The sequence below is a fragment of the Pristiophorus japonicus genome, chromosome 4 (assembly GCF_044704955.1).
Source record: "Pristiophorus japonicus isolate sPriJap1 chromosome 4, sPriJap1.hap1, whole genome shotgun sequence".
In the NCBI taxonomy this organism is placed as follows: Eukaryota; Metazoa; Chordata; class Chondrichthyes; family Pristiophoridae; genus Pristiophorus; species Pristiophorus japonicus.
This window is the reverse complement of record NC_091980.1, coordinates 166,481,356-166,504,939: the sequence shown is the minus strand read 5'-3', so window position 1 is coordinate 166,504,939 and position 23,584 is coordinate 166,481,356. Positions and strand designations below refer to the sequence as shown.

At 50.3% G+C, this 23,584-nt stretch overlaps 1 protein-coding gene across 3 annotated transcripts in view; it reads left to right on the top strand.

Moving 5' to 3' along the window:
- The window catches only part of ccdc135 (coiled-coil domain containing 135), a 284,493-nt gene that overhangs the window by 23,586 nt on the left and 237,323 nt on the right, over positions 1-23,584 (top strand). Inside the window, exon 1 of one of the 3 annotated variants that reach the window (XM_070878802.1) lies at positions 12,869-12,955. The exons of the other annotated variants lie outside the window; for them this stretch is intronic. The gene's annotated coding sequence lies outside the window, so the exon portion shown is untranslated. Of the gene's footprint in view, positions 1-12,868; positions 12,956-23,584 lie in introns of those variants that run through there. 3 annotated transcript variants of the gene reach the window in all.

The following is a 23,584-nucleotide window of genomic DNA, read 5'->3' as shown; positions in this document are numbered from 1 at the left end:
ACTGTGCTGCTGCATTTGCCTACATAACAACAATGATTACACTTCTAAAAGTAATTCATTGGCTCTAATAAACTTTGGGACATCCCGAGTACATCAAAAGCACTTTATTGGTTAGGCTGCAGCTGGAGTACTATGTGCAGTTCTGGTCACCACGTTACAGGAAAGATGTGATTGCACTGGAAAGGGTGCAGAGGAGATTTACAAGAATGTTGCCTGGACTGGAGAATTGTGGCTATGAGGAAAGATTGGAAATGCTGGGTCTGTTTTCTTTGGAACAGGGGCAGCTGAGGGGAGACCTGATTAAGGTGTTTAAAATTATGGGGGGCCTGGATAGAGTGGATAGGAAGGACCTGTTTCCCTTCGCAGAGGGGTCATCAACCAGGGGGGCATAGATTTAAAGTGATTGGGGGGGGGAGGTTTAGAGGAGATGTGAGGGGAAATTTCTTCACCAGAGGGTGGTGAGAGTCTGGAACTCATTGCCTGGAAGGGTGGTAGAGGCAGCAACCCTCATCACATTTAAAAGATACTTGGAGGTGCACTTAAAGTGCTGTAACCTACAGGGCTACGGATCAAGACCTGGAAAGTGGGATTCGGCTGGATAACTGTTGTTTGGCCGGCGCGGACATGATGGGCCGAAATGGCCTGCTTCCATGCTATAAATTTCTATGATACTATGAACTAAATGGGGTCAGTGCTGACAGCCCAACACCTCCTGCACATTGTGTGCGGCAGGGAGGCACACAGGAGAAGACATTGCCGGTTCCAACGGCTGGAGAGGCAGTGGGCAAGGGACGCAGCACACAAGGCTGAGGAACATACAGAGGGCCAGGGAGATGGTGACAGAGCTGAAGTCAGAGAGGTGCCTCAGGAAGGACCTGCCGTCAGGAGGAGGGTCAGGTACGCTGACCCCTCGCAAAATATAGTAAGCGAGGTGGACAGGAGGTAGCACACACAAGAGGCAGATGCTTGCCAACAGTAGGCTGCAGAGGGTGAGGACCAACAAGAGCAGGAGGGAGAAGGCAATGAGGCAGCTGTGAGAGGAAGACGCCTGCACAGACATGGTGGCAGAAGGTTGTATCGACAAAGAGTCCACAGAGAGCAGTTCTCATACATGGACCTTACGGATGACCAGTGTCTTTGGAGACTGCGCTTCCGTAAGGACATCATCACGGAGCTGTGCAATCTCCTGCAGCCAGACTTCCAGCCTCAAACAAGGTTGAGGACAGCTCTGTCAGTCGAATCAAAGATCACCATCGCCCTGAATTTTTATGGGACTGGATGTTTTCAAACTGCAACTGCAAATATCTCGAATATCTCCCAGTTCACTGCGCATAGCTCCATCTGTCAAGTTACAGATGCTCTTTATAAGAGGAGCAGGGACTACATATCATTCTCTTTGAGCAGGATGAAGCAGGTGGAGCGGCAGACTGGATTCGTGAGGATTGCAGGCCGCCCCAAGGTTCAGGGCGCCATAGACTGCACCCACGTGGCATTGAGAGCGCCGCAGAACAATCCTGAGATATTCAGAAACCACAAGGGATTCCGCTCCCTCAATATCCAGCTGGTGTGCGACCACAGCCACAAAATCATGGCAGTTGATGCCCGGTATCTTGGTAGCAGCCACGATGCTTTCATCCTGCAGCAGACCGGTGTGTCAGGCATCTTTGCTGGGCCAAACCAAGATTGCGGCTGGCTCCTTGGAGACTGGCACTCTGCACTTGGCTGCTGACTCCCCTTCGCCACCCCAGGACCGCAGCGCAGCAATCGTACAACGACTCAACCACCAGGTGCATCATTGAACAGACCATCGGAATCCTTAAGCAGAGGTTCCGTTGCCTGGATCGCTCAGGAGGTGTGTTGCAGTACTCGTCTGAGCGGGTCTCCCTATAATGTGGTCATGTGCTGCATGCTTCACAACCTGGCAATCATGAGGGCACAACCATTGGAGGACAAGGCAGCAGTACCAACTGAGGAGGAGCACCAGGAGGAGGAGGCGCAGGAGCATAACGCACAGGAGGAGGAGGAGGAGGAGGAGGAGGTACAGGAGGAGGACCAGAATGCGGGTCGCCAGCCATGTAGGAGGCGGCGTCGCCATCCGGACCCTGCAAAGGAAATGCTAAATGGAATCACTGCTCGTTTCCACTGAGTTCATGCGCACTTTCGCCTTCATCTATCCATCTCCATGGGCAAACCAATGAGCCCTTTAACACATCATTCACCAAAGTCAAATGAGAGACCTACACAGATAATCAAATCCAAAATAAAGATTTATTCCACCACAAATAATGGATCTACAAAACATACACATAATCAATTCTCACCCTTGTGCATTTCCTTATAATCCCTCTTACGTATAGCTATTCTGGAACTACGCCGCAGTGTCTCCCCTGTGGTTGCATCATGGCTCTGGGAAGGCTGCTGTGTTTCAGATGTAGAAGCTACAGATGTCCTTCTAGGACGCCATCGAGCAGCCCAGGCCATGGAAGGGCCAGCTGCAGACTGGGCCGCATCCTCCTCGGTGCCTTCAGTCGAAATTGGCTGGGGGATTCCATGATTGGCAGCAATGGCGGAGTGCCAGGTCTCGGCTCAGGACTGCCACTCCTGAGAGAGCACATCAGGATCCTGGTCCGATGATCCTGTACCACTTCCCTGGGGCAGCACCGCACCATCACCACCAATCTGCTGGAGCACAGTTCGGTGGGGTGGTGTGACACCGGAAGGCCCACGGTGGACTATGGTGGACCCAGCCACGATGGCAATAGTCAGCTCTTGTGTGGCATCCAGCTTAGACTGCATGAGAGCAGACACAGTCTCGACACCACCAGAAACGGCAGTCATAAGTCGCTCTTTGGCCTGTTGCTGAACTTCCAGGGCAGCAGCCATGCTCTGCAAAACAGCACTCAGACGTTCGTTCCCTTGCGCCTGTGCTGTATTGACAGTTGCCACATCGGCCACAACACGCGGCATCACAGCTGGATCCGCATGGTCACTCAGGAGTCCACCATCGTCTGCACACTGACAATGATGGGTGCCATGGTGTGCGCAGAGCTGTCCACAATGCGGGAGGCAGACTCCTCCACGCTCCTGACCACTTGCGACAGGCTCTCGGGCACCCTTACCTTTGCCCCCAACATCTGCAAATACATGGCCTCCACCCTTCTTTCATAAGCCCCAACATCGATGGGCTCGTCTGAGTTCTCTGCAGCAGAACTCGTGTACAAGCTTGTCCCTGAAGAGATGGCACCCGAGGCTGCCTTTGCCCTTGACCATGCTGCAGCCCGCTAGGCCCGGGTGCATCACCCAGTGCAGAGCCCTCTGATAAATCTAAATGACCCGACCGCATACTCCCAGTATGTGAGCTGGTGCGTGTGAGTGTAGAAAGCAGTGACGCGGGAAGCCTTCACTTATCGATGCTGCCCCCAGCAGGATCCACACGACCGGCGGCCACAGGGAAGGCAACATATGGACCCACTAGTTGCTGCACCCTTTGTTCAATATCAGTCAGCTGCTGGATATCGACCTCGCCCCCACCAGTGCTCTGTTGCTCCAAACGGTTGTGAGATACCTTGGCCTGCAAAGCAAAGAAGGGTTGCTGAGTAGCTGTGTCATGAGGCCTCGGCAATGAATGCAAGTGTGAGTCCATTACATGCAGCTGTCAGTCTGACATGAAAGGGACCCTCCATTGCGAGTATGCACACATATATATGCCTCAGCAAACAAATGGTGCTTCAGTGATTATATAGTGAAGGTGGGAAATAAGAAGTGAAGGAGAGGCTCGCAGATGGAAGGTGAGGAATAGGGGAACATGTACGCACTTTCATCAGTTGAATTATGTCGTTCAGCCTTTTGCAGCATTGGGTGGCGGTGCGGTCATGAATGGAGGACCCCGACACCTCCACAGCGATCTCTCTCCAGGCATTCACAAAGACGGGGCGAGTGGGTCTGACTGTGTCTGGATACAGAATGCTCCTCCTTCCCTCCACAGCTTGAACCAGGGTCTCAAGTTCCACATCAGAAAAGAGGCTGGCCCTCCTTAGATTTCTGGCATTAGCCATTCCTTCGCAAGCAACAGAGATAAACTCAGTGTTCATAGCCGAGCTGCAAAACCTGCTCTTTAAGAGGCCAGGAAGCAGCTGCCTCGTTATGAGCAAATCGGCAACAGCTGAATTTCCCGGCCCAATCTGCCACTCTGCACCCACACCGTCGCAAACAGCCCATTCCCGCCACCAATACCGCTCCGCTCCTTTTTTCCAGCAAAAATGTGGAATTTCCCTCTAATGGCCACCGCATCCATTGTGGTGGTAATGAACGGCGAAAAGCGGTAGGTGCACCTCGTTTCGAGCGGTGGGCCATTTCGGCCCCAACATGTGTATGCCCTTGTGCAACTACAAATCTTTACTCTTCCTTTTCCAACCACTCCTACGTGGTGCAACCCCTGTGGCTTCAGTCGAGGCAGAGGCAGGCTGCTCAGATCCCTGCTCTGACTGCTGAGATGCTCTTGGCTGACGGCCTCTGGGGTTTGGAGCCCATGAGGGCCCTGCCAAAGTCTGCTCCATCTGCACCTGTGCAGGGGCAAACCCGGTCAACATGATACAAAGCAGCCTGTCAGGTAGTGACTGTAGCGGGGCAACAGGTGAGAAGTGAAAGCGTTTGAGTGGAATTCCCACGTCCATGTCCCCTTTCGCCATCATCCCTCTCATGGGCCAGCCGCACCTTGCTGTAAGGCTAAGGCTTGGACATCTGTCATCTTATTTATGGCGGCAGATATGTTGTCATCCAGAATCTGCTTGGCCATGGTCAAGCTGTGAGTGGAGTCCTTTGATTGCAGCTGGCCATTCTATCCATGCAAGAAGACATCATCGCAATGCCCTGCAGCACCAACCCACTCATACTTGAGGCAGATTGCTCCATTTTCTCTGCACTCATGGATAGTGTGCTTGGAAGGCCTGTCAGCAACATTCCCTTTACACAGCACGCCGCGCACCTGCACAGCGCTCCAGGGATCCCGCACAGCCGGCTTTTCAATGTAAAGAGGGCGCATGCGCGGAATTTTGAATGACCCCTCAGAGTCTGTGTGTGAAAAATTAGAGGGAACATCGCACATTCTCTGCTGCTCCTCAATGATAATCCTTTTCATTGATGCGAGAAGGACCCCATCTCCGGTGGCCAGGGACGCCCAAATGTCACTAATCTCCAGTGCTTCTTTCTCTGCAGCTGTTAGCTGTGAGCATAAAAGCATGAGAAATAGGAGCAGGAGAAGGTCATTCGGCCCTTTAGCCTGCTCCGCCATTCAGTAAGATCATGGCTGATCTTCTACCTCAATTCCACCTTCCTGCACTATCCCCATAATCCCTTGATTCCCTTAGAATCCAAAAATCTATCGATCTCTGTCTTGAATATACTCAAAGACTGAGCATCCACAGGCCTCTGGGGTAGAGAATTCAAAAGAATCACAACCCTCTGAGTAAAGAAATGTCTCCTCATCTCTCCTAAATGACCAACCCCTTATTCTGAGACGGTGACCATTAGTTCTAGACTCCCCAGCCAGGGGAAGCATCCTCCCAGTATCAACCCTGTCTTGCCCTGTAAGAATTTTATATGTTTCAATGAGATCGCCTCTCATTCTTCTAAACTCTAGGGAATATAGCCCTCGTCTACTCAATCTCTCCTCATAGGACAGTCCCCCCCGCCATCCCAGAAAACAGTCTCGTGAACTATCAATGCACTCCCTCTGAGGCAAGTATATTCTTCCTTAGGTAAGCAGACAAAAACTGTACACAGTACTCCAGGTATGGTCTTACCAAGGTGCTTTATAATTGTAGTAAGACTTCTTGGGCTAGAAATTGCCCCTCACCTCAATTGGAGGCGGTAATTTTCCGGGGCCGAGGCTTCCCGCGCTCGACCCGGAAGTCCCGCACCGACGCGGAATCGGGCCAAAGGCCCTTTAAAGGAAGTGGAGTCCTGTCTCCGGCGCTCCGCTCCCTTTGAAGGACGCTCCCGAGGCGCCGCATGGAGCAGGCCAGCGCTATTAAAGGGGAAAACGGCTGTGCACTCTGCAGGCCTTTTGGTGGCCACCAGGGACATGATCGACCGTGCCAGCAGCCCGGCACCCAGAGGGCTGCACAATGGTGGCCCGGTCGATGCGAGGGCCGCCATTGTCGGGCCGACCCAAGAGTCAATGGACAAATAAAGATGGTGGCACGGGGCGCTAACTGCTTCCCCTCTAAGGGCGCCCTGACAGCGTCTGCCAGCTTCATGACCCAAGAAGCTGGCATTGACATCCGCCCGTGCCAGCCTCACGGTCCGAAAGGCAATTTCCCCCGTGGGGTGTAAAGGGATCGATGCGGGACGCTGAGGGGTCGGCGCACACGGCAATGACCATCGGCGGTTTTGCGCTGGCCCAGGGCATTAATCGTGGGGCCCGGCGTTGCCAGCACAGCTCCCCTGAAACTTCTGGGTTAATTTCCCAGATGACGATAGCGCCCCCTCTCCCGGGAGAAAACGCCATTGTGCCCCATTAGCACCCCCTGAAGGCGCTAATGGGGCTATAAAAAGGGCCAATTTCCCCCCCCCCTTTACTCTTCTACTCCAATCCCTTTGTAGTAAAGGCTAACATACCATTTGCTTTCTTAATTGCTTGCTGTACCTGCATGTTAACTTTCAGTGATTCATGTACAATAACACCCAGGTGCCTCTGAACACCAACATTTCCCAATCTCTCACCATTTAAAAAATATTCTGCTTTTCTATTTTTCCTACCAAAGTGGATAACTTCACATTTCTCTAAATTATATTCCATCTGCCATGTTCTTGTCCACTCATTTAACCCGTCTATATATGTTTGTAGCCTCTCTACGTTCTCCTCACAACTTACTTTCCCACCTAACTTTGTATCATCAGCAAAGTTGGATACATTGCACTCAGTCCCCTCATCTAAGTCATTGATGTAGATTGTGAATAACTGGGGGCCAAGCACTGGTCATTGTGCAACCCCTCTAGTTACAGCCTGCCTACCCGAAAAAGACCTGTTTATTCCTACTCCCTGTTTTCTGATTGTTTTCTGTCCGTTAACCAATCCTCAATCCATGCTAATATATTACCCCTAATCCCATAAGCCCTAATTTTGTGTAATAACTTCTTGGGTGGCACCTTATTGAATGCTTTTTGGAAATCCAAATACACTATATCCCTTATCTATCCTGTAGGTTATAACCTCAAAAATAATTGAGATCTGTGGAGGATCACCTCACCTCCGGTTCTTTCCCTTTCCCTGGTATTCTGCAGGGAGGGAAAGACCAGACTGTAATCGCATGTGTTTACCTGATGAGTCGGTGAGGGTGACTATCAGGGAGAGCCATGAAACTGTTTAAAAAGGAAGGTAAAGTGGTAGTGGTGGATTGGATGAGGATATGAGATAACGAGGGGTAGGGGGTGTTGAGTCCTTAACTCTTAAACATAATCACACGAGGCACGTACTGCAGACACAGTCACTCTGTGACCTTCACCTTTATTACCTGGACCAAGCAGTCTGGCCCTGCGAGGGACCTCCCCTTATATACCTGAATCTCCAGGTAAGGAGTGTCTCCCACAAGTACACCCCCTATGGTCAAGGTGTGCATTTCTAGTAAGTATGTACAGTATGTAGTGGTTACATGAGGATTACAATTGTATAAGGGTTACAGTAGTATGCTGGTTACATATATGACATCACCTCCCCCCTCATGTCTTTTTGACTCAAAGGTTAAGTTTATCAGGTGGTCGACGCTCTCTCGCAGAGCGCCGCAGTTGAGGCTCTGGTGGCTGAGCCTTGGCATGCGTTTCTGTCACCTGAGGTGATTCCGGCCTGTCCGGGCTGGCCGCAGGGACTGTGCACGCTGATGATTGTCCTTGTTGCTCGTCCACTGGCAGTGGTGTGGTTGACATCTCATGCTCTTCTTCATGTTCATCGGTGTCTATGCTGAACCTTTTCTTTACTTGGTCCAAGTGTTTGCGGCATATCTTACCATTATTAAGTCTGACCACTATGACCCTGTTTCCCTCTTTACCAATTCCAGTGCCCTCCAGCCACTTGGGTCCCAATGCATGGTTAAGTACAAATACCGGATCATCCATTTCTATACACCTCTCCCTTGAGTTACGATCGTGGCACTCGGTTTGGGACTGGCGCTTGCCCTCAACAATGTCTGCCAGGGTTGGGTGGATGAGGGACAGCCGCGTTTTAAGCATATGTTTCATGAGGAGTTCCGCTGGCGGAACTCCCGTGAGCGAGTGCGGCCAGGACCGAAAGGCCAGCAGGAGGCACGATTGGCGGTACTGCAGAGAGGGTCCTTGGATGCGGAGCATACCCTGCTTTATGACTTGGACCGCACGTTACACCTGGCCATTGGAAGCCGGCTTGAACGGCGCCGTTCGGACATGTTTGATGCTATTACCCGACATAAACTCCTGGAATTTATGGCTGGTGAAACACGGGCCATTGTCGCTGACCAGAATGTCCGGTAAGCCGTGGGTCGCGAAAACCGTGCGCAGGCTCTCCACGGTGATGGATGTCGTGCACGAGTTTAATATGATGCACTCGATCCATTTCGAGTATGCATCGACAATTATCAAGAACATTTTTCCCATGAACGGGCCCGCATAGTCCACGTGAATGCGTGACCAAGGCTTGGTGGGCCAGGGCCACTGGCTGAGCGGGGCCTCCCTAGGGGTGTTGCCCAGCTGGGCACACGTCGTGCACCTGCGAACCCAGTGTTCCAGGTCCGAGTCAATCCCCGGCCACCATACATGTGACCGGGCAATGGCCTTCATTAACACGATGCCAGGGTGCTCGCTGTGGAGTTCCCTGATGAATGCTTCCCTCCACTTCTGGGGCATGACTACTCGGCTGCCCCATAGCAGGCAGTCAGCTTGGATGGAGAGCTCATCCATCCATCTCTGAAACGGTCTGACCTCCTCGGGGCAAGCCCCGTGCGTGGGCGCCCAATCCCCCGTCAGGACACATTTCTTTATCATGGATAGGAGGGGGTCCCTGTTGGTCCAGAGTTTGATCTGGCGGGCTGTGATGGGGGAGCCTGCGGTGTCAAAAGCCTCAACGGCCATGACCATCTCAGCGCTTTGCTCCGCCGCCCCCTCAGTGGTGGCAAGGGGAAGCCTGCTGAGCACGTCAGCGCAGTTTTTGGTGCCTGGACGGTGCTGTATGATGTAGTCATACGCAGCCAGCGTGAGAGCCCATTTGCATTGACCACCTTGCTGTCAGACAACAGAGAAGTTAACGGCTTGTGGTCCGTTTCTAACTCGAACAGTCTGCCGAAAAGGTATTGGTGCATTATTTTCACACCATAAACGCAAGCGAGTGCTTCCTTTTCGACCATGCCGTACCCACCCTCTGCCTGGGAGAGCGACCTGGAGGCATAAACCACCGGTTGGCGTTGTGGGTCTCCATTACCCTGCTCCAACTCACACCCAACCCCGTATGATGAGGCATCGCATGTTAAAACTAGTTTTTTACAGGGGTCATACAACGTTAACAGTTTGTTAGAACAAAGCAGGTTCCGCGCGCTGTTGAAAGCCCGTTCTTGACAGTCCTCCCAAAACCATTCGCAGGAGAAGGAGCACGTGTAACGGCTCCAACAATGTGCTTAAGTTCGGCAGGAAGTTCAAAAGTCCCAGGAACGATCGCAACTCCGATGTGTTGCCGGGCCGGGCGCATGACGGATCGTCTCCGTTTTGGATTCGGTCGGTCGGATCCCGTCTGCGGCAACCCTCCTGCCCAAAAACTCGACCTCTGGGGCCAGAAACACACACTTGGCCTTCTTCAGCCACAGGCCTACCCATTCCAGTCGGCGTAGCACCTCCTCCAGGTTGTGGAGGTGTTCCTCGGTGTCTCGACCCGTTATTAGGATGTCGTCCTGGAATACGATTGTGCCGGGAATGGATTTCAGCAAGCGTTCCATGTTTCTCTGAAAGATGGCGGCCGCCGAACGGATGCCAAAAGGACACCTGTTGTAGATGAATAAACCCTTGTGCGTCGTGATGGTGGTCAGAAGCTTGAATTCTTCAGCCAGTTCCTGAGTCATGTAGGCCGAAGTGAGGTCCAATTTAGTGAACAGCTTGCCACCTGCCAACGTGGCAAAAAGGTCCTGCACCCTCGGGAGCGGGTATTGGTCCTGCAGGGACACCCGGTTGATGGTGGCTTTGTAGCCACCGCAGATCCTAACCGAGCTGTCCGCTTTAAGGATAGGAACAATGGGACTTGCCCATTCACTGAATTCAACGGGCAAAATTATGCCCTCTCTGAGCAGCCTGTCCAGTTCACTTTCAATTTTCTCATGCATCACGTACGGTACCGCTTTGGCTTTGTGGTGCACTGGTCTGGCGTCCGGGGTGATGCGTATAACTACTTTTGTGCCCTTGAACGTTCCGACACCAGGTTGAAACAGTGACCTGAATTTTTGTAGTACCTGTGAACATGAGCTTCGCTCCACAGATGAAATGGCGTGCACATCCCCCCATTTCCAGTTCATCTCAACTCGCCAGCTCCTTCCCAAAAGTACGGGGCCATTTCCCGGAACAATCCAGAATGGCAGCCGGTTCTGTGACCCATTGTGTGTTACCACCAAGTTTGCACTGCCTAGCACTGGAATGATCTCTTGGGTGTATGTCCGTAGCTGCATATTCATTCGTTCCAGTTTGGGCCTGCTAGCTCTGTGTGGCCATAGTTTCTCAAATTGTTGTGCACTCATGAGGGACTGGCTAGCTCCCGTGTCCAGCTCCATGCGCACTGGGATGCCATTCAATAAAACATCATCATGGGTGGCGTTTTGATGTCTGAGCTGTGCACATCAGCCACATGAACCCGCTGAACTTCAACATCCATAGCTTTACCCCAGGCATTGTCCTGCACTGCAAGCCCCTCGCCTGATTCCTCTGTTTCATAGATTAGCCTCGCTACCGGCTGTTTGCAAACCCTAGCCAAATGTCCTCTGGCATTACAATTCCTACAGACGAACTGCTGAAATTTGCAGCTTTTCGCATAATGCCTGCCCCCGCATCTCCAGCATTGGCTGAGATCGTTGTTCACAAAAGGACTGTGAGCAGGCATTCCTCTCTGATTGTTCACTTGGTTGTTTCTAAACACTCTGATGGTGGGTGTTAATGGTCCCCTTGATGTCGTGAATTGCCGCTCCCCTCTTCGTTGTCCCTGTCTGGGGCCCACCTTAGAGTCGGTTTCAGCTTGGGCAGTTACAAAATGCCTTTGTCTGACTGCTGCAGTTTCAAAATGCCTTTGCCTGACTGCGAGATCTTGAGCCGCATTTATCACGTTAATTCCTTGGTCCATCGCCACGTTGGACCCAGGACTACTCGCGTAAATTAGCTTGGTCTCTTCTTCCTCCACTATGAAAGTTTGAGCTATCAATGCTGCCCCTTCTAGAGTTAAGTCCTTGGTCTCCATGAGCTTCCTGAAGATCCCGGCATGGCTAATGCCCTCAATGAAAAAATCCCTTAACATCTCCCCCCTGCAGGCGTCTGAGAACTTAGAGGCTGGCCAAGCGCCGCAAGTCTGCCACGAAGTCCGAGATGTTTTGCCCTTCCTGACGTCGGTGTGTGTAGAACCGGTGTCGGGCCATGTGTATGCTGCTCGCCGGTTTTAAGTGTTCGCTGATCAGCTGGCTGAGCTCTTCAAAAGACTTGGCGGCCGGTTTGTGGGGTGCGAGCAGATCCTTCATCAGCACATACGTTTTTGTCCCGTAGCTTGTTAGTAGATGCACCCTCCGCTTATCAGCCGCATCCTCTCCCAGCCAGTCCTTCGTGACAAAGGTCTGCTGGAGTCTCTCCACAAAATCGTCCCAGTCTTAACCCACACAGTTACGTTCCTCTGAGCTATCGGTGACCATCCTCTGAGTTCAGTGATTCCCGTTTCCCGTCGCCAGGTGTTGAGTCCTTAACTCTTAAACATAATCACACGAGGCACGTACTGCAGACACAGTCACTCTGTGACCTTCACCTTTATTACCTGGACTAAGCAGTCTGGCCCTGCGAGGGATCACCCCTTCTATACCTGAATCTCCCACAAGTACACCCCCTGTGGTCAAGGTGTGCATTTCGAGTAAGTATGTATAGTATGTCGTGGTTACATGAGGGTTACAATTGTATAAGGGTTACAGTAGTATGCTGGTTACATACATGACAGGGGGGAGGAGGGTGTGGTGGGGGAGGCGGGGGGGGCAGGTGGAGGGAAATCATTGTGGGATGGGTGGAGGGAGAGCGGTGATAACCAGCGGGGGTGGAGGGAGATGACTGAGGAGGGCAGGGTGCTAACCGGGGATTGGAGGGAGATGATGGGGGTGGGGGAGATAGAAAACTGAGATCAGAGGGGTTGGGAGGTAGAAAACCAGGGTGGGGGAACCACAGGTAGTTATGTTTTTAAAAGGGTCATTTATGATTATGTTTGATAATGATACGGGTCAGTGTTCATGTCAGGAGCTACAGGGGCGGGGTGGGGGGAGGGGAAAGTCCTCACCATCCTGCCGTCTCAATTTTCCAATCAGCTGAAAACCAGGATTCTTCCAAATGGTGGCAATGGGCCTCGCTCAAAGTTAACAGGCTGTGAGGCCTGCTGTAGGCCAGAGCAGGGAGCACCGAAAGCCACTGAGCAAGCAGCATCTCTCAGCCAAAAGGTTTCCACAGACAAATGTTTCAAATCTACCAGTTCAAAATGTAGCCACAAATCAGGCCTTTTCTTTTAAACTCTGGCTGGATTTCCTCAGAGCTGGCTGAGCACCAAAGGAGGAAAAAGCTACAATTCCCAGGGTGCCATGCCTGTTGATAGTGCCGTTGCTAGGAGCTGGTTGCTAAGCTCTGGTTGCCAGTTGAACAGAGGCTTCCAGTCAGCCAGACAGCCCTGAAGGGAAGGTCTCAGAAACCAACATTTTATACTGTTTAAGAACACAGAAAGGTAACGGATTGTTATTACAATTACTTCAATTTATTATTTCAGTTATTCTATTTCAATAATTTAATGAATATGCGTCAGCCATGGCTCCATTGGTAGCACCCTCGCTTCTGAGTCAGAAAGTTGTGGGTTCAAACCCCACTCCAGAGACCTGAGCCATCATCATAGGCAGTCCCTCGAAACAAGGATGACTTGCTTCCACACCAAAAAAAGGATGAGTTCACAGATGTTTCGAAAGAAGAACCCGAACTACATCCTCAAGGGTGGAAGATGCCTGTGCGTGGATTTTTTTAACGTGCGGTAGCCGTTGCACACCAGCCACCACACGGGCTTGACAGAGCTAGGTCTTGGTCCAGTGGCAAGGATTAACCAAGACAACTGGAGACCTGCTCTGCTGCACAGACCTAGTGCGCACACATATCGCAGTGTGGGCTGGTCCGTGCTTCCCCATGGCCCCTGGACCTGAGCACAACAATCTTGGCTGACACTCCCAGTGCAGTGCTGAGGGAGTGCTGCACTGTCGGAGGTGCCATCTTTTGGACCAGACGTTAACCGAGGACCCGTCTGCCCTCTCAAGTGGATGGAAAAGATCCCATGGCGCTATTTCAACAAACAGATTATCTGGTCATTCTCACATCGCTGTTTGTGGGAGCTTGCTGTGTGCAGATTTGTTCCGACATTACAACAGTGACTACACTTCATTGTACTTCATTGGCTGTAAAGCGCTTTGGGACGTCCGGTGGTTCTGGAAGTCTTTCTTTCTTAAGGTAGCTCAGTCTGAAAGTGCTGGCCGTTTTGTAGGGTTTGATACTGGTTTCTATTATTTTGTTTGATGAAATAGTAAGACAAGGTCCCACAAAGAGCAATCAGATAATTCATTAAGGGCAAAAGCAAAATACTGTGGATGGTGGAAATCTGAAATAAAAGCAGAAACCCAGCAGCATCTGTGAAGAGAGAAAGAGAGTTAAGGTTTCAGGTCGATGATGGTTTGTTAGAATTGCAAAAAGTCAGGGGGAGAAATTGGGGTTGTTTGCACCTCCCATTTGCACCCCCGGGGGCACTAATGGCGCACAAACGACTTTTCACCCAAACGCAGTGCCGCTAAGAACTCCCGCTAAATTCCGTGGGAATTTAGTGGCGGTGGTAACCGGTAGCGCCCCGCTCCGCTGCACCAGCGATGACGACGTGATCACCGTGCACAACGCCCTGGACCAAAAATTGGCAAGCGACCCTGAAGCTGCGCCGGGCGATGACAGCGAGAGCTTCAGGGGACGTGAATGGGGCGGCAGGAGGCTCGCAGGGCCCAGTGCATTGTTAAAGGGGAGGTGGCGGGCGGCTCTTTTAAAAATTGGTCGACTTACCTGTGTTGCCTCTTTGAACGTGGGGTCTGTGCAGCAATCTGGCAGCCCAGCACTCCACTTGAGTGCCAGGCTGGTGGCATAGCGCCCCGCTCCCCGGTGGTCCAGGTAGCACCTTGCAGAGTCTGCAGCTTGGCACTCCCTTTTAATGAAGGGGAGGGCTCCTCCCACGTGACAGCGCTACGCAGCCCAGTGTGTAGCACTGCGCCCCACTCCTGACCCGTCCGCCCCGTTAGCACCCTAGAGAGGAAATGGAGAGCGGTTTTTTTTGCGCTTCACTTCCTCTCGGGCAGTAACCCCAATTTCACGAGCGGTGTATTACTTCCGTGCCTGACGCAAAGAATTCCGCCTTGCGGATGTTACTGCCCCCAAACGGGGCGCTACGGAATTTCCAGGCCTTAGAGCTGTAACAGGTTTTAAGCAAGTACAGAAGCAGGGAACGGGTGAAGGGAGGAAGAACAAAAGGAAGGGCTGTGATGGGATGGAAGGCAGGAGAGATTATTTGACAAAGGCAAAAAGGAGATGGTAATGGGAAAAGTAAAGAAACAAAAGATGGGTCGAGAGAAGGTGTAAATGGGAATAGCAGAATCATCACCAACAGCTGCGGTCCAAAAAATGGGGGCAGAGGTTATGTTCTGAAATTGTTGAACTCAATGTTGAGTTCGGAAATCTGTAAAGTGTCTAATCGAATTATGAGGTGCTGTTCCTCGAGCTTACGTTGAGCTTCATTGGAACAGTGTAGGAGGCAGAGGACAGAGAGGTCAGAGTGGAAGTGGGGTAGAGAATTAAAGTGACAGGCGACCGGAAGCTCGAGGTCACAATTGCAAACTGAATGGAGTTGCTCTGGAAAGCGGTCACCCAATCTCCGTTTGGTCTCCTCAATGTAGAGGAGACCGCATCGTGAGTAGCGAATGCAGTACACTAAATTGAAAGAAGTACAAGTAAATTGCTATTTCACCTGGAAGGAGTGCTGGGGCCCTGGATAGTGGGAAGGAAAGAGGTAAAAGAGCACTTCACTTGCATGGGAATGTGCCAGGGGAAGGGGAGAAGGTGGTGGGGTGATTGAGTAGTAGACCAGGGTGTCACATAGGGAATGGTCCCCTGAAAGGGAAGGGGAGGGGAAGATTTGTTTGGTGGTGGGATCACGAGGTGGTAGAATTGGTGGAAGATGAGACTTTGAATGTGGAGGCTGGTGGGGTGAAACGTGAGGACAAGGGAACCCGATTGAGTTTCTAAGAGGGAGGGGAAGGGTTAAGAGCAGTAGTGCAGGAATTGGAATGTATATGGTCGAGGGTCCTGTCAACCATGGTGAAGGGGAATCCTCAGTTGAGGAAAATTGGAAAATATATCGCAAGCTGATCTGGAAGGTGGCATCATCAGAACAGATGCGATGGAGATGGAGAAACTGGGAAATGTAGTCAAGGTAGCTGTGGCAGTAAGTGGGCTTATAGTGGATATTGGTTGATAGTCTATCCTCAGGAATGGAGACAGAGAAGTCAAAGAAGTGAAGGGAAGTGTTATATATCAGACTATAGATATACTCTCTGTGCATTCACTGTATAGTTGCATAAGATGGAGACTTGTTTACCTGATGTACTTATCAATAAGGTTTACACTATGTATAATATACATGCTGGCGCCACTAGAGGGTGCAACTGGTGGAGACCGGTGTTTCCTGCCCTAGTGGCAGGGGCTGTATAAAAGGGGAGTCACCTTGTGGCTGCCTCACTCTGGAGTTTGGAATAAAGGACAAAGATCACTACAGTTTGAGTACAACACATTGCATCGTGGAGTCATTCACAAGTACATTACAGACATAACAACTGGCGACGAGAATACAGACTTTCACACGATTATGGCTACCTTTGGCACACCAAAAGACTTCACAGAGGGTGATGATCGGGATGCCTTCGTGGAAAGGCTCGAGCAATATTTTGTGGCAAACGACCTGGCAGGGGAGACGGACACATTGGCAGAGAAGCGCAAGGCTATACTGCTGACCAGATGTGGGCTCGAGGTCTATCGCCTCGTCAGGGACTTGCTGGCACCCACGAAGGCCAAGGATAAGACATACGATGAGCTGACTGAACTAATTCGCGACCAACTAAAACCAAAAGAAAGCATCCTCACGGCCAGGCACAGATTCTACACTCACCGCAGACCCGAGCGACAGGAGATTGCAAAATTTGCTGCCGACCTCAGGATACTTGCGTCACCATGTGATTTTGGCACGCACCTCAACGAAGCATTGCTAGACATCTTCATCATTGGAATTGGCCACGAGGGCCTCCTTCACAAGCTATTATCTGCCGACACCACAGTCAGCCTGCAGAAGGCCATCAGCATCAATCAGGCGTTCATAACCTCGTCCTACAGCACCAAGCAAATTATTCATCCCGTGGACTCAAACCCGGCAAGTACTGTACACAGAATGGTGCCTTTCACAGGCAAGACTGTAGAATGTGGCTCTGCCCAGGGCAGAGAGCACAGACCTCAGGGTTCCAGAACTCTGAGTCCGCCGAGGGGTGCTAATCGAGACCATAGGGCTCACCAGTGTCAGTTTGCTGAGTACGTATGCAAAGCCTGTAACACGAAGAGCCACCTCCAGCGTATGTGTAAAAGAAATATGATTCACCGTCTAGCAGAGGAGTCGGTAGATGACTTTGAATCCAGCAGGGAGTATGATGATTTGGCCAGAGAGGCAGCTCAGCCCAAGAATAAGTGTATGGAGTGTATATGTGCACCACCGATTGTCCTCCAGTGAAGATGGAAGTCGAGATAACCGGCGTTCCAGTCTTCATGGAAGTGGACACGGGAGCGAACCAGTCAGTGATGAGCCAGGATGCCTTTGAGAGACTATGGAACGAAAAATGACCTGAGCTAGTTCCAGTACAGGAAAAGTTGTGCACCTACACCAAGGAGCTGATTCCAGTCCTTGGTAGTGCGGATGTAAGTGTAATCCATAATGGCGTGGTGCACAAGTTACCTCTGTGGATTGTTGCAAGTGATGGTCCAATGCTACTCGGAAGAAGGTGGATGGGGAAGATCCAGTGGAAATGGGAAGACCTCTTCACTCCAGCAATCGATGCCCCCCATGCTCAGAGGCAGAGCAAAACCTCACCTTCGCTTGGGCCAAGCACCAGAGAACAGACCAGTGTAGTACCTGAGGCACAGACTGTCCATCATGACCGGAACGACCTAAAAGTACCTCCCGGGCTCCAGTGGCAGGACTCTTGGGGAGGAAGATCGAATTCACAGGCACTCTTCCAGCTTTTGTGGCAGAATCGTGGGAATGAAGGATCAAGGCAGTCGACCTCGAGGACAGAGGTAAGATGGCGTCTCTGCTGCAGCGAGGTGCAGCGTGGCGTAGCAGGGTTCTCTTAAAGAAGACCTGCAACCAACTGAACTTAAAGAGACATTGTATGCATGACAATCAATGTAACGAACCGATTAAGAATGTAAAGAACAAAATGTTGTTGCGAGATGTCGGGAATAGAATGTCCCTAAAAGTAGCAAGTGAGAGAATTCGGGAGGGTAAAGGCACTGATCCTGATACCCTGCCCCAGGTCTATCCCACGCTGCAGTCAACCGATAGCACTATTCGCCACGGATCTGGAAATGAAAACGGCGCCAATACGTGCAGTCGGCCGCTGTTGCCCACCACCTGGGTGGAGACGGCGCAGCCCCAGACCCAGTCACTACCTCGGCCATGTCCAGGAGCGAAAGGTCAGAACCAACGAGTTCCCCAAATGGGACCTGGAACAGCCAGATTCCCAACACCGTTAAAGAGCAGGCAGAAGATTCTGCAGCCCTCAAAGGAGGACAGGGAGGCCGCACACATCTGTGGCTCTGCCCACCACTAGGCAATGGCAAAGGCCCTGAGTCCTGGCAAGGTGAGCGAACCAAGCCCACCCCACTAGCAGGGGCGCAGCGCCGCCACCAGACGACTGAGACCCCGTCCGGTTGCTCTGGAACTAGTGTCCTCGCATACCTGTACTGCTACCTCAGTACTGACCATGTCTGAACTAATTATACAATCTACCCAATCCTGGCGCTCGACCGTAAAACGTAACGAATGTAAGTCACTGAACCAAGGTGTCACGATACAAACTGTTTAAAAAAAAATGTTTTTTCTTCCTTTCTTTGTACTTGCACTGTGTCTGATCCTGTATGTTAATGTAATGGGCCAGCTGCATGATCTCGCTGTGGGCGGGTGGGGCGGGGGGGTGGCGGGGGGGTGGATGTATGTAGCCATGGACACACACATGGATTACACCCAGTACCCACTGGAACCTCGTCTGCATTATCGAGCCATTCTAGCCGGTAACCACTACCCAACGTTGTGGCAAAAGAACTTGGGGGTTAATAGGGAACGAGCCAAGCCAAAGCACAGCCAAGGTGCAAGGGCTATTAGCACTTAAATCTGGGGAGAGCTATGCTAGAGCACATAGTGCAAAGGTAATTGGCACAAAGTACTTGGGGGAGAGTGATGTTATATATGCAGACTATAGATGTACTCTTTGTGAAGTCACTGTATAGTTGCATAAGGTAGAGACTTGTTTACCTGATGTACGATCAATAAGCTTTACACTGTGTATATACATACTGGCGCCACTAGAGGGTGCAACTGGTGGAGATCGGGTTTCCTGCCCTGGTGGCAGGGGCTGTATAAAAGGCTGCCCACCATGCTTGTGCCTCACTCTGGAGTTAGAAATAAAGATCACTACAGTTTGAGTACAACACATTGCCTCGTGGAGTCATTCACAAGTACATTACAGACATAACAGGAAAATTCGGAGATAGACCATGTGAAGGCGAGGGAAGAGTGGAAATTGGAAGCTAAGTTGATGAAATTTTCCAGTTCAGGGTGAGAGCAGGAAATGGCACCAATATTGTCATCAATGTCACCAAAAAGAGGTGAAGGAGTGGACCTGAGTGAGATTGGAACAAAGAATGTTTGACATATCCCACAGAAAGGCAGGCATAGCTAGGACCCATACAGTTCCCAAAGCAACACCTTTTTCAAGGATGTGAGTGGAGTCAAAGGAAAAGTTGTTCAATGTGAGAACAAGTTGAGCCAGGTGGTGGAGGATGGTGGTGGATGGGGACTGGTCGGGCCTCTGTTCGAGGCAGAAGCCTCCTGTGGGGATGGAAGTGTAGAAGGATTGGATGACCATGGTGCAAAGAAGACAGTTAGGGCAGGAAACTGGAAACTAATAAAGTGGCGGAGGGCGTCGGATGAGTTGAGGAAGAAATCAGTTCCGTGGGGCAAGAACAGGCTGAAATGATGGCTGGTCTACCAGGCCAGTCCTGTTTGTGGATCTTCGGAAGGAGGTAGAAAGAGTTAGAAGCAGGCTGTGCGATGTTGGGGGAGTGAGGTTGGAGGCCATGAAGGGAAGATCTCCAGAGGAGATGAGGTCAGTGACAGTCTTGGAAAGGATGGTTTGATGTTCGGTGGTGATGTCATGGTCCGGGGAGGTTGGAGGAGGTGTTAAAGAGTTGCCGTTCAGCCTGTGCTAGGTGGAGGTCGCCAACAACAGCGCCACCCTTGTCAGCAAGTTTAATGACAATGTGAGATAACCGAGTGTTGCAAGTTCAGAGGGAGGTAGGTTAGAATGGGTGAGGGAGCAGAGAAATTAAGATGGCCAATGTCACATCGGCAGTTCTCATTGAAAAGATCTAAGGAGGGTAAGATTCCAGAGGGAGGGGTCCAGGTGGAACAATGGCCTGGAAATCCCGGCCTCCCCGGGTCTGTACTGAGTGTGTACGGACTTGGGAAGGCATCGCAAAAGCCGGTTTCCAGCGTACAATGCGTATGCGCTGAAAAACGGCTTTTCCGATCTGTCTGCATCTCAGGAGCCAGGACATTCGCATGGGCAAGATCTTGCCCCGCGGATGTCCTGAAAACTCTTGCGCCTGATAAAAGCAGGTGCAAAGCCTACTTTTACAGGCATAAGAGTTTTAAAATACACAAAAATATAATAAAATAAAATTTTAAAAACAGATTTTATTGTTAAAAATCCTGCCCACTAAGGTAAGTTTATTTTAAACCATATTTTAAAAACTTTTTAAAAATCGGAAAAAGATATACTTTTTATAAGGCATAAATAACTTTAATTTAAATTAATGTTAAATATGTGGTGTATTTTTTTCTATTTTTTATTAGTGTTTTTGGTGTTTGGGGGGGTTCTCAATCATAGTAATGGGAACTCCAACTTACGGAGTTCCCATTATTATGAATGAGAAAATACTGTTCCTTGATTGGCTGCCCAGAGCCATGTGACTGCAGCTCCAATTTATTGACGTCCTGACGTGCACGCGCTCTGATGCGCAGTAAGTGAAGGCCTCAGGACCGGGATCTCTCGTGGGCGCTGCTGGAACAGGTAAGTGCGCATCTTTTAAAATGTTTTCATAGATACATAGAAAAAAGGTGCAGGAGGAGGCCATTCGGCCCTGCGCCACCATTCAATAAGATCATGGCTGATCATTCACCTCAGTACCCCTTTCCTGCTTTCTCTCCATATCCCTTGATCCCTTTCGCCGTAAGGGCCATATCTAACTCCCTCTTGAATATATCCAGTGAACTGGCATCAACAACTCTCTGTGGTAGGGAATTCCACAGGTTAACAAATCTGAGTGAAGAAGTTTCTCCTAATCTCAGTCCTAAATGGCTTACCCCTTATCCTTAGACTATGTCCCCTGGTTCTGGACTTCCCAAACATTGGGAACATTCTTCCTGAATCTAACCCGTCCAGTCCCGTCAGAATTTTATATGTTTCGATGAGATCCCCTCTCATCCTTCTAAATTCCAGTGAATACAGGCCCAGTCGATCCAGTCTCTCCTCATTGGTCAGTCCTGCCACCCCGGGAATCAGTCTGGTGAACCTTCGCTGCACTCCCTCAATAGCAAGAACGTCCTTCCTCAGATTAGGAGACCAAAACTGAACACAGGTGAGGCCTCACTAAGGCCCTGTACAACTGCAATAAGACCTCCCTGCTCCTATACTCAAATCCCCCTAGCTATGAAGGCCAACATGCCATTTGCCTTCTTCACCAACTGCTGTACCTGCATGCCAACTTTCAATGACTGATGTACCATGGCACCCAGGTCTCATTACACCTCCCCTTTTCCAAATCTGCCGCCATTCAGATAATATTCTGCCTTCATGTTTTTGCCACCAAAGTGGATAACCTCACATTTATCCACATTATACTGCATCTGCCATGCGTTTGCCTACTCACCTAACTTGGCCAAGTCAACCTGCAGCCTCTTAGCATCCTCCTCACAGCTCACATCGCCACCCAGCTTAGTGTCATCTGCAAACTTGAAGATATTGCATTCAATTCCTTCATCTAAATCATTAGTGTGTGTTATAAATAGCTGGGTTCCCATCACTGAATCCTGCGGCACCCCACTAGTCACTGCCTGCCATTCTGAAAAGGCCCTGTTTATTCCCACTCTTTGCTTCCTGTCTGCCAACCAGTTCTCTATCCACGCCAATACATTACCCCCAATACCATGTGCTTTAATTTTGCACACCAATCTCTTGTGTGGGACCTTGTCAAAAGCCTTTTGAAAGTCCAAATACACCACATCCACTGGTTCTCCCTTGTCCACTCTACCAGTTACATCCTCAAAAAATTCTAGAAGATTTATCAAGCATGATTTTCCTTTCACAAATCCATGCTGACTTGGACTGATCCTGTCACTGCTTTCCAAATGCGCTGCTATTTCATCTTTAATAATTGATTCCAACATTTTCCCCATTACTGACGTCAGGCTAACCGGTCTATAATTATCTGTTTTCTCTCTCCCTCCTTTCTTAAAAAGTGGTGTTACATTAGCGACCCTCCAATCCATAGGAACTGATCCAGAGTCGATAGACTGTTGGAAAATGATCAGTAATGCATCCACTATTTCTAGGGCCACTTCCTTAAGTACTCTGGGATGAAGACGATCAGGCCCCGGGGATTTATCGGCCTTCAATCCCATCAATTTCCCGAACACAATTTCCCACCGAATAAGGATTTCCTTCAGTTCTTCCTTCTCACCAGACCCTCGGTCTCCTAGTATTTCTGGAAGGCCCGCGGGAAGCAGCTGACCGGGATTTCTAGACCAATAACTTTGAAGACAGGAGGAAGACTCCTGATCAAAGAAGTGGGCGCAGGCAACAGAACATAAGAACATAAGAACATAAGAATTAGGAACAGGAGTAGGCCATCTCGCTCCTCGAGCCTGCTCCGTCATTCAAAAAGGTCATGGCTGATCTGGCCATGGACTCAGCTCCACTTACCCGCCCGCTCCCCATAACCCTTAATTCCCTTATTGCTTAAAAATCTATCTATCTGTGATTTGAATACATTCAATGAGCTAGCCTCAACTGTTTCCTTGGGCAGAGAATTTCACAGATTCACAACCCTTTGGGAGAAGAAATTCCTTCTCAACTCGGTTTTAAATTGGCTCCCCCGTATTTTGAGGCTGTGCCCCCTAGTTCTAGTCTCCCCAACCAGTGGAAACAACCTCTCTGCCTCTATCTGTCTATCCCTTTCATTATTTTAAATGTTTCTATAAGATCACCCCTCATCCTTCTGAACTCCAACGAGTAAAGACCCAGTCTACTCAATCTATCATCATAAGGTAACCCCCTCATCTCCGGAATCAGCCGAGTGAATCGTCTCTGTACCCCCTCCAAAGCTAATATATCCTTCCTTAAGTAAGGTGACCAAAACTGCACGCAGTACTCCAGGTGCGGCCTCACCAATACCTTGTACAGTTGCAGCAGGACCTCCCTGCTTTTGTACTCCATCCCTCTCGCAATGAAGGCCAACATTCCATTCGCCTTCCTGATTACCTGCTACACCTGCAAACTAACATTTTGGGATTCATGCACAAGGACCCCCAGGTCCCTCTGCACCGCAGCATGTTGTAATTTCTCCCCATTCAAATAATATTCCCTTTTACTGTTTTTTTTCCCAAGGTGGATGACCTCACACTTTCCGACATTGTATTCCATCTGCCAAACCTTAGCCCATTCGCTTAACCTATCTAAATCTCTTTGCAGCCTCTCTGTGTCCTCTACACAACCCGCTTTCCCACTAATCTTTGTGTCATCTGCAAATTTTGTTACACTACACTCTGTCCCCTCTTCCAGGTCATCTATGTATATTGTAAACAGTTATGGTCCCAGTACCGATCCCTGTGGCACACCACTAACCACCGATTTCCAACCTGGAAAGGACCCATTTATCCCGACTCTCTGCTTTCTGCCAGCCA